This window comes from Nicotiana attenuata, chromosome 2 (assembly GCF_001879085.1).
Source record: "Nicotiana attenuata strain UT chromosome 2, NIATTr2, whole genome shotgun sequence".
Classification (NCBI taxonomy): Eukaryota; Viridiplantae; Streptophyta; class Magnoliopsida; order Solanales; family Solanaceae; genus Nicotiana; species Nicotiana attenuata.
Genome location: NC_031990.1, coordinates 67,782,201 through 67,792,074, shown reverse-complemented (window position 1 = coordinate 67,792,074; position 9,874 = coordinate 67,782,201). Strand labels below are relative to the sequence as shown.

At 32.4% G+C, this 9,874-nt stretch overlaps 1 long non-coding RNA gene across 1 annotated transcript; it reads right to left on the bottom strand.

Moving 5' to 3' along the window:
- LOC109223015 lies at positions 6,809 to 8,255 on the bottom strand. The gene is made up of 3 exons (XR_002067505.1): positions 7,979 to 8,255; positions 7,360 to 7,473; positions 6,809 to 7,167 (listed from the first exon to the last, which is right to left on the bottom strand). It is a non-coding gene; the product is annotated as an uncharacterized LOC109223015 (long non-coding RNA).

Sequence of the window (9,874 nt, the reverse complement as noted above, 5' to 3'; positions counted from 1 at the left end):
TTGGGCTGTACTGAAGAGCAAGTTTTTAATACTAGAAGAGTATTGCTCTGATTATTACAAACCAAAGTCTATTGTAATGACATATGAGGTGCCCGTGTATCCTTTGCCTGACCAGAAAGAATGGACTATACCAGCCCATGTAGCAGATGAAGTTGTATTACCACCCAAATGGAAAAGACCTCCTGGAAGACCAAAGAAGAAGCGTGATAAGCCGTCGATTGAATTGTTACAGAAGAAAAATCAACATTCGTGTAGCATATGCGGGCAGGAAGGACATAATAAGCGTACTTGTAGAAATGCTCCACGTAGAAACTAGTTCACAATATGACTTGTATTAATAAAAAACGATTTGTCATGTATTACGGTGTCATTTCGAATATATTTTGGATATATTTAGTTGGTGTATTAAATCTGAATACGTAATTAAAATACGACCATTATATCTTCATTATATATGAATATAGATGAATACAATCATTGAATACATATGATTAAAATAAGTTATATACACAGGGTATGATTGTATCATAAACAGAACAGATGATTTTTTTCAAATACATATCGTATATCAGAGATTGAATATGATTTATGAAAATTAAATACATGTATTCGAATATACTTGAATATATATTAATACAATCTGTTATACATGTATAGACGTCTAAATATGTATTGTACAAGGGTGTAAATAGACTTGAATACTTTTGTATATAAATGTATACAGATGAATAAAATCAGTTATATATAAAAAGGAAGTATTCAAAATACAACTAAATACATATCAATGCAATATATTATATAAATATGAAGGTCTAAATACACCTGCTGAAAATATGTGAACATAACATGGTGAATACATATAAATACAACTTAATAACTGACTATTACAATAAGTTAAATACATATAGATACAAAATATTGCATACATACTAATACAAACTGATATAAACATAAAAACCCAACAGGTTGAAGGACATATTAATTCAGAAGCAAAAAAAAAGAGTTAATAAATCGATTGGATGCTTGAAATGATAATATATAAAAACTGTTGATACGGTCACTAAATTACCAACACCCTTTCCAACACACTATCTTTACAAACACAGTGTCCAAGAAAAAGAGTATTCACAAAAACTCCCATCGAAAACTACAGTCACCTACGACTACTCTAACATTACATTCACCGACGTATCAGAATCGGTGATGTGCCTAAAAATCTTTGAAGGTGCTTCGCTCTCGCTTACGGCATCAACATCTATCTTCCGCATAACATAGTCCCAAAGGAGGGCATCATATCTTTGACGGAGCAAATTGGCATCAAATTTTATTTGTGGAACCATCCCAACGGTGCTAAGAAACTCTGCGTATGCCGCGACATGCATCCCACAATCCCTGAAAGAATACACCAAAACAGTTACAAACAATTCATTTAAAAAAAGGTTTCATATTCATCTTCAATACATTAACTCATTGAGTATTATGAATACAACAAAACGATACAGTTAAAAATTGAAATATACACTAATACCAAATAGTATAAAAATGTGAATATATACATACAACATGCAAGGAAAACTGTAATAAGTACTGAAATACAGAGAATGTAAATTTGAATACATCTAAATACATTTAAATACAACATATAATATTCAAGTAAGCAACTCAGTTATTGACAATGTGAATGTGCAAATGAGTTCTGGATTGTTTTAATACTTATGAATACAACTAGATACATACGAATACAACAACATACATAAAATAACGTGAATAATTATGAATACATACAAGTTTCTTTGAATGCATATTGATACAATAGCAATTACAAGTTCTAAATTGATACAATCTATATAGAAGCAAACTGTATTCGTCGTGATTGGCTCAAGGAGAAAGATACTCTTTGATGTTAATCAGAAAAGCAAATAATGAAACAAACAAAAACTAAAAATCTGTACCAAAATCAGAAGAGCAAAATAAAGTACTAAAAATAATCTATACCAGTTGGTAGCTGGGAGACTATATCAGTGTTAGTGTAAACAATAATATGGGGTGCAAATTTTGGCTGTTGTTTCACAAACAAATTAATTCCCTGCAATTAACAATATTAAATACATGTTAATACAGTTGAATACATTGCATATTTCATAGTAAATCAATTTTAAATACATATCAATACGACTACAAACACTTACAGAAGACTAAATACATATTAAAAAACTAGATACCACACATATGACATAAAAAATAAGAAGTTCAATACATATGAATACATACGAATACATTTGAAAACTTACTGGAAATTTGAACACTTGCAAACAAAAATAACTAAAGCTGAATACACATGAATACTTATGAATACAAGTAAAACTTATTGGAAAATTGAACATGTGGAAACTATCAAAATACATAAGAATACATATACATACTTAAAAAAACAGAATACAGTATACCAAATAGTACAAAAATACAACCAGATACATACGAATACAACATCATACATGTAAAAAAGATTGAATAATTATGAATACATATAAGTTTCTTTGACTGCATATTGATAGAAATAGCAAATACCTTTTGGTGTCATGTGTCTGATGTTTTTTTGGCAGCAACTTCCTTTACATTGACACATGAAGAATCATTCATAGGTTTTTTCCTCTTTGAATAAACTGATTTTTTGTTTCTTTTGGAGATTTCTCAACTTGGACTTCTTTCGACTTGTCATTGTGTAATTTAGTTCTTCTCTCCGCTTGAGATATTTGCAAGGAGAAAGAGGGCCCATCAAAATTGAGAATTTTGGTGGGTATACCTCTGGATATGATGTTGTGTGGCGTTGAATCCGCCATTGATGGGTATACCAAAGCTTCCTGGTGAGAAAACAATACCAATGGTTATTATTTAAGAGATTTATGAAAAATAAGTATAAAAATTAAAGAAACAAAATATTGGTATCAAAAACGAAGAACAAAACTTACCAAGCGTATGTTTTTCGGCAAACACAAGTGATTTCGGATAGATTATGGCTGTAGGATTGATAATGGCGGGGAAATAGTGAATTTAGGTTGGAGAATAATTAAGAAACGTGGGTATGTGGGAGAAGAGAGTAAAGTGTATGTAAAAGAGAGAGAGAAAACGTGTTTAGAGGAGTTATACGGTGATTATGTGAGAGAAAATACAAAAAAGGAGAGAGAAATATGTTATTTAGCATATATGGTGCCTTAAATGTATGATATAACTATAATAAGATATTTTGCTATAAAGGATAAAAGATATTAATAGGATGTAATATTTTAAAATGGTATTTATTATTGGTAAATAGGGTACTAAGGTTTATAAGGTGTAAAATTTCCTTGATTTTACAAACCATTAATTGGTCTAATCAAGCCACAAGCCCTCAGTCTCAAAAGGCCTCCAGAAACATAAGACCTTGTAAGGAATTAAAAAGCTTTCCTGGAGAAAATAACAAAGATAAAAAGAATTAACTTTTTGTAATGTCCTAAGCTCTCATTCTTAGAGCTAACAAATACTCACAATCGTAAATATTTGACATGGGTATGAAGAAAAAAAAGAGCTTTTTCGTGCAAGTTTAACAACTCTCCACAGGCTAATTGATTAGGTTGTGATTTTACAGAGATATAGCAAAGAAAAAAATTGGAGGAATGCACAAAATAACTACATATCATACCCTTTTGAATTCCATTTTGGAACAGTTATTTCCAGGGACATTGTTATTTATAATTTTAATATTTACTAAGATTGCTTGTAATCAGTGCCAGACAACACAACCTATACACCGAAAGAAATAAAAATGAATACATTTTCCGGGCAGTAATAGATTTTGATCTATAACCAGTTGAACCAACCGTATTCAAAAATAGTAGTAAAAAGTGGTTGCAACGGCAACCCAAAACAGTAATAGAAGACCTTTCAGTGGTGTCAAAATCAACACAGTACACTCAGCTGAATTATCTTTTTAAATGCTAAATCTTGTTCGTAGCAAAGTATTCTCGGACAATTATGATGCCAAATGATTAAGGTAATATATCCGGGAAAAGATTAAACCATTTAACATACTACAAAAGTAAAACAATGACATTCATCCATTTAAATTCACCTCCTTGTAACAGTTAGTTGTACGTGAATTGATTATCTTTTGTGTAAGTGTTGATAATCCTATGTTTCTAAGATTACTGGTCTCCTAATTCAATAACACTGAAAAATAATATGGTTGAGTGAAAAACATAAGCAAGATGTCAGAGTAACTATAAAAGAACGTGTCAAGATGTAAAATATTTTAACATATGTATTTTTTTCTAATTTATCTCTTTCCAAGGAGGACATTATTCGTTAACTCAGTAGACAAATACAACATTACCTATTTATCAAAATCACTACTGTAAGCTTGCCCTTAATTTCAAAAATTCAGTTAATTGAAATATAGCATCTTCAACACAGTGCTAGGGAGTACATTCCCAAGAAAACAATATAGAGAGTGTTTGGATCGGCTTATTTTAAGTGATTATTGGCTTTTAAGCACTTTCTTAGTTTGTGTGTTGTTTGACAATGATAAAAAGTGCTTAAAAACACTTATTTTTAAGCATAAAAAGTTAAAAATAAACCAAAAGCCAAAAGTTAGATATTATCAACTTATAGCTTTTAGCTTAAAAATTACTTTTTATAAGTCAATATGAACCCTTCAATTCACAAAAAACTATAGCAATTCCCCGTCATCGCACACGTCAGCTAAATTACACCATGACGTCATATTACCAAAAACCACTTGTTGGATATCAAAGGAGAAATAGTATGCAACACTGTACACATACATGATAACATTGGGCGAAATGCCTGAATGAAAAAAATCAGCACACAATGCTTTTTAGCCTTCTCATATTGCATTATATTATGGGTCTTTATAAGAAACTTCAAGATTACCCAACAAAACAAAAATTAAAATTGAAAACTCAGAAGAATGCATAAAACATTTTTTTTATTCTTACCGGAGGTTGCTGTTGGATATTAGCAATCGGTATGACCTTTTCCTCAAAAGGAACAAACAGAAGAGAGCATGTTGGAGCTGTGTCTCTTGCCGTGTATGCAATAAGCATTAGCTCGATTTTGTTTGGCCCTTAAAATCCTGAATTAGTTTTGTCTACGTTCATGCGTATGTAAAAGTGAAATATTTTTTTGGATAGGTGTTACTCAGAAAGAAGCACATCTACAATACCATGTCCTTAGAGTAGTAGCCGGTGGGTATGGAGGATTAATTTCAATTGTTGTACTGAACTGCCTTTATTCACATATTCAGTTCGAATTTGATTGTTTGATATTTGGAAAGGGTAAAATATGATATGTACTTTACCTGAGGATGATTTCGGTCTTCTAATTTTTCTAGCAAGAATGACTGGGTATTCATTATGCTATCCCACTAGTTTATTCCCATCATGATCAATAAAAGCTTCCCAAAATATGAATTCTGTTGGTTTTTCCTATATAAAATAAAAGGAAGATGTACAATTCATATATTAAATCCGCACGTAATACTGGAGAAGTACAAATGACAATAAATTTAAAATTGAAGCGCTACATATCTGACTTCTTTATAAAAAGAAGAAGCAATATTTAGCTTTTTATTAATTTTCATCAATTTTCAAAAAATGGAGATTTGTTGGCTCCAAACTATTGTGCAGGGATTGTTGGGCAGTGGAGAAAAGTTATAACTATATCATAGTTGAATCATTAGCGAAAATACCCAGAGGTATGTATTCAGTGATTCTCTATGATGATAAATTCTAGAATTTTCCTTTCATTTGAAGCATATGTTGTCGGGCTACTGTTAATCACAATGCCAAGGACATTTTTAACTACAAAAATAAGGGTGAGTAAGTTAATAAATAATGAAAGTCATTGTATTATGATAAAAAATAAATTTTAGATGCAGAAACAACATAGACAGCTAAACTGCGATGACTCAAAAGGTTTTGGATTCTGTGTCTCCGAGGTCTTGAAAACCTCATTTAGAATCGCCTCGATTTGCGTGCACAGTCCGGGCACGTAGACGGAAAGCTTAAATATGAAAATCTGTAAAAAATGATAAATTTTGACAATAAAATGAGTTAATTTGTTCGGTCAACGTTTTGGGTAAACGGACACGGATCCGTGATTGACGGTCCGTAGGAAAATATGGGACTTGGGCGTATGTCCGGAATCGAATTCCGAGGTCCCATGCCCGAGAAATGAATTTGAAAGAAAATTATTTTCTGAAATTGTTTAAGGAAACTTGAAATGAAATCTGATTAGAACATGATGGTATCGCGCCCCTATTTTGGTTCCGGTGTCCGGTACAGGTTTTATATATGATTTAAGACATTTCTGTAAAATTTGGTGAAAAACGGACGTCGTTTGACGTGACTCAGACCTAAATTGTTAAAGTTAATGCTTTATGAAGTTTGAGAAAAATCTTTTGGTTTTGAGGTTTAATTCGTTGTTATTGAGGTTATTTTGGTGATTTGATCGCACGAATAAGTTCGTAGAATGTTTTTGAGGTTGTGTGTATATTTAGTGTGGAGTAGTGAGTTTGGATAGGCCACGGAGCGCATTTTGAACTTAGAAATTGCAGGTCTTATTGCTGGTGTTCCAGACTTGCAGGCTTCGCATTTGTGAAGCCTGTCTCGCAAATGCGACCTCGCAAATGCGAGCCTTGTATCGCAAATGTGAGAGGTGGTCTGGGCAGCCTTCTTCGCAACGATTTGCGTGCGCAGTCCGGGCGCGTAGCTGAAAAGCTTAAATATGAAAATCTGTGCAAAATGATAACTTTTGACTATAAAATAAAGTTTTCTATGCCTCGGAGACACAAAATTCAGTTAAACACAAGTGATGACCTCTTGGGTCATCATATAACCTTCAATTATCAAATTTGGATCCCTTGAGTTGATACTTGAAACTGTCAAATGGTGCAAGAGTTAGTCCCGTCGACGACCATATTGATCGTTTTTATTGGCTCAGCGAACGTGCTCCTATCAATTGTCCAAGTGAATTTCTTAACTGGATTTCCATGCATATAATCTGATTCCTAACTTGTGCAACAAACACCAAGTAAGTGCGGAAAGAATGAAGCAGATCTTCATAATGTGTTATTTCAGCATTGAATATAATGCCGTAGACTTGGTTTTCCTGTAACAATATAAGACACAATTAGGATATCCAAATATGTATGACATGAATAATTTTTTTCTAAAATTCATAGTTTTCTTGCAATTTTGTAAGCAAATATACGAGCAAACAGTAGATTAGTTCATTTATTGCTGGGAATTTATGAGTTCAACAAAAACTATATTTTCATCATGCATAATCATAAGTTGTTACCTTCTTTGTTATCCCTAAATCTGCCATTATCAACTACTTGAACTCTGCAGGTCCACTCTTCTATTTTCAAAATAATCGCATTGATATTAAACCTTTCTTTCATGTTCAGATAATCTGCAATTACAACATGTTGCAGTATAACAGTATGTTTGAACTCCCATATAGCACACAACAGCCATGAAATTGCATAATCAAAAGTATGTGAAGAACACAGAAAAATCACAAAATTCTAAAAATCAGCAAGGTTAGAGCTTAAAATGCACTTTTAAGCCCGATTTAACACACAAGCCATTGAATTGCAAAACTAAAATTGTGAAGATAGAAAGGTTGTTTCCAGTAGACCCTCGACTACTTTACCATTACAAAGCATATATATAATTAACAGCTCAATTAGATAAGATATTTCTAAAGCAATGACTGCGGATCATTTCAGTTTCTATATATATTGTAATGTCTGGTCTGAATTGTCTCTTTGAGTGCTTTGGGCACCAAAACTATGTCCCACAAGCCACAGCTAAGCGGCAGACATAATTAGAATGCAAAGAATCCAAAAGACGGCAAAAAATTGAAAGAGGGGTAAAAGATCAAGAAAAATCAGAGAGAAACATGAGAAGAGAACCTGCAAAAATCATTGAGCTTCACAATTATCCAAAAGAATATAAAGGAAAAGAGAACCTGCACAAACCATTGAGATTCACAATTACCAAAAGAATACAAAAGGGAAAAAAAAAAAAGAGAAAAGAGAAGGAGATCTAAGAAGAATGCAGACAACCTAAAACAAACCTAGGAAAAAACGAAGGAAAAAGAAGTAAAGATATGGGCAACATTGATTGAAAGTGAAACTTATCTGCAACTTGAGAGCACGAAGAGGAACAGAGACCTAAGTTATTATCTTGTTAAAATACACCTGGTGTTGTCTAATTGTTACACGCGGAGCTCTGTATAAATAAATGAAAGCCACGTATATAATATCAGTGAGTGATGTTCTGAAATGACTAAATTAACCTTGACCTTTATAAAAAAAGACACAAAACACGCATGTCGAAACTCAAGCGCTTCTAATATATAGAAAATATTAGAACTCAAAATAAAAAATTTCTTTTAGATTTTCTTTAGTATATTAAAACTAAAAATTCTTCAAAAAAAGAGAATTTTCTTTTAGTACCTCTTTAAAAGTTTTCTTTAAGATATTAATTCCAAAAATCCAAAAAGATTTTCTTTTGAGGTTCTGCTTTGGTAAATTAATGAAAAAATGAATAGAAAAAAAAGTCTTTTTATTTTTAGTAGAACTTTAGGACATTGTGCATAGAAGAAAAAAAACGTACTTTATCTTTGGTTTATTTTCAGAGTTTCTCCCTTAGGTAATCAAATTGAATCCAAAAATATTTTTTATCTTTTTTGAATTTCTTGGTTCAAAATTTTTTTTTCAGGATATCAAACGAAAATTCAAAATATTTTTCTTTGGTTCAATACTTGGATTTCCTTCCTAAAAAAATGAATCAAAAATAATTTTCTCTTCAAGGGGGTTTTTCCTTAATAATTTCTTATAGAGTATCTGTTTCAAAAAAAAAAAAAAGAAATATATGCTCGTTTAAGATTGGGTTTAGAATAGATTATAGAATATTAAGTCTAAAAAAAAAGAGCGAGATTTTCTTCTTTTTTCTCATCGGAGTAGTCATTAAACAAATAGTAGTTTGTTTACTTTATTTCCGATCTTTCCGAACTATGCAAAGATCTGATTCATGCGGCGTCATGATACTTAGGCAACCTACATAGGGTTCGATCGAATCATTTTTTTTTATTAAAAGGAAAAAAAAAAACAAAAAAAGGAAAACAAGAGGGTGATGTCGTGGGACGTGAGAAATGAGAGGAAAGAAAAGAGCGATAATCAGAAAGAAAAAAGGAAGGAAAATGAGCAAGCCAAGAAGTGCTAGAAAAGAAAAGAAAAGAAAAGATTGAAATGAACAAATTGGGATGATGCCAAGTGACCTTGTGACCCTCGAAGTCATTTTTGAACCGTTAATTATTGCTAGGTGCATTGCACGCAATGTGTTACTTTTAGCCGTTAAATACCATAACGCTAACGTGATGACACCATTTTGTTCCTTTTTGTTATCTTCATTGAGCAGAAGGGTGGTTTGTTTGTGTTTCTTAAGGTAACTCATCCATACAACACAAGGTCAAAGAGCAAGGTAGTCATGGCTGGCAAAGAGTTGGACACAACGGTCATCGATCCGTCTAAGGGAACTGTTGAATCAGAATCTGAGTTGAAAGGGGAGGTCCAAATATTGAAACAGCAGATGACAGAAATGTATCAGTCTTGGATCAGGGGGCATCCTCCACCTTCATTCCTCACTAACTACACTGAAAACCTCGCAACTATCCCACCACTATCACAAATCCATATTTCCACTACTGCTGATATCACCCCACAACCTTTTCACACTCTACCCACCAAATCACCTCATATCTCGCTCCTTTGGCCACTCATGCATTTGTAGCTCCTCCACCAGCT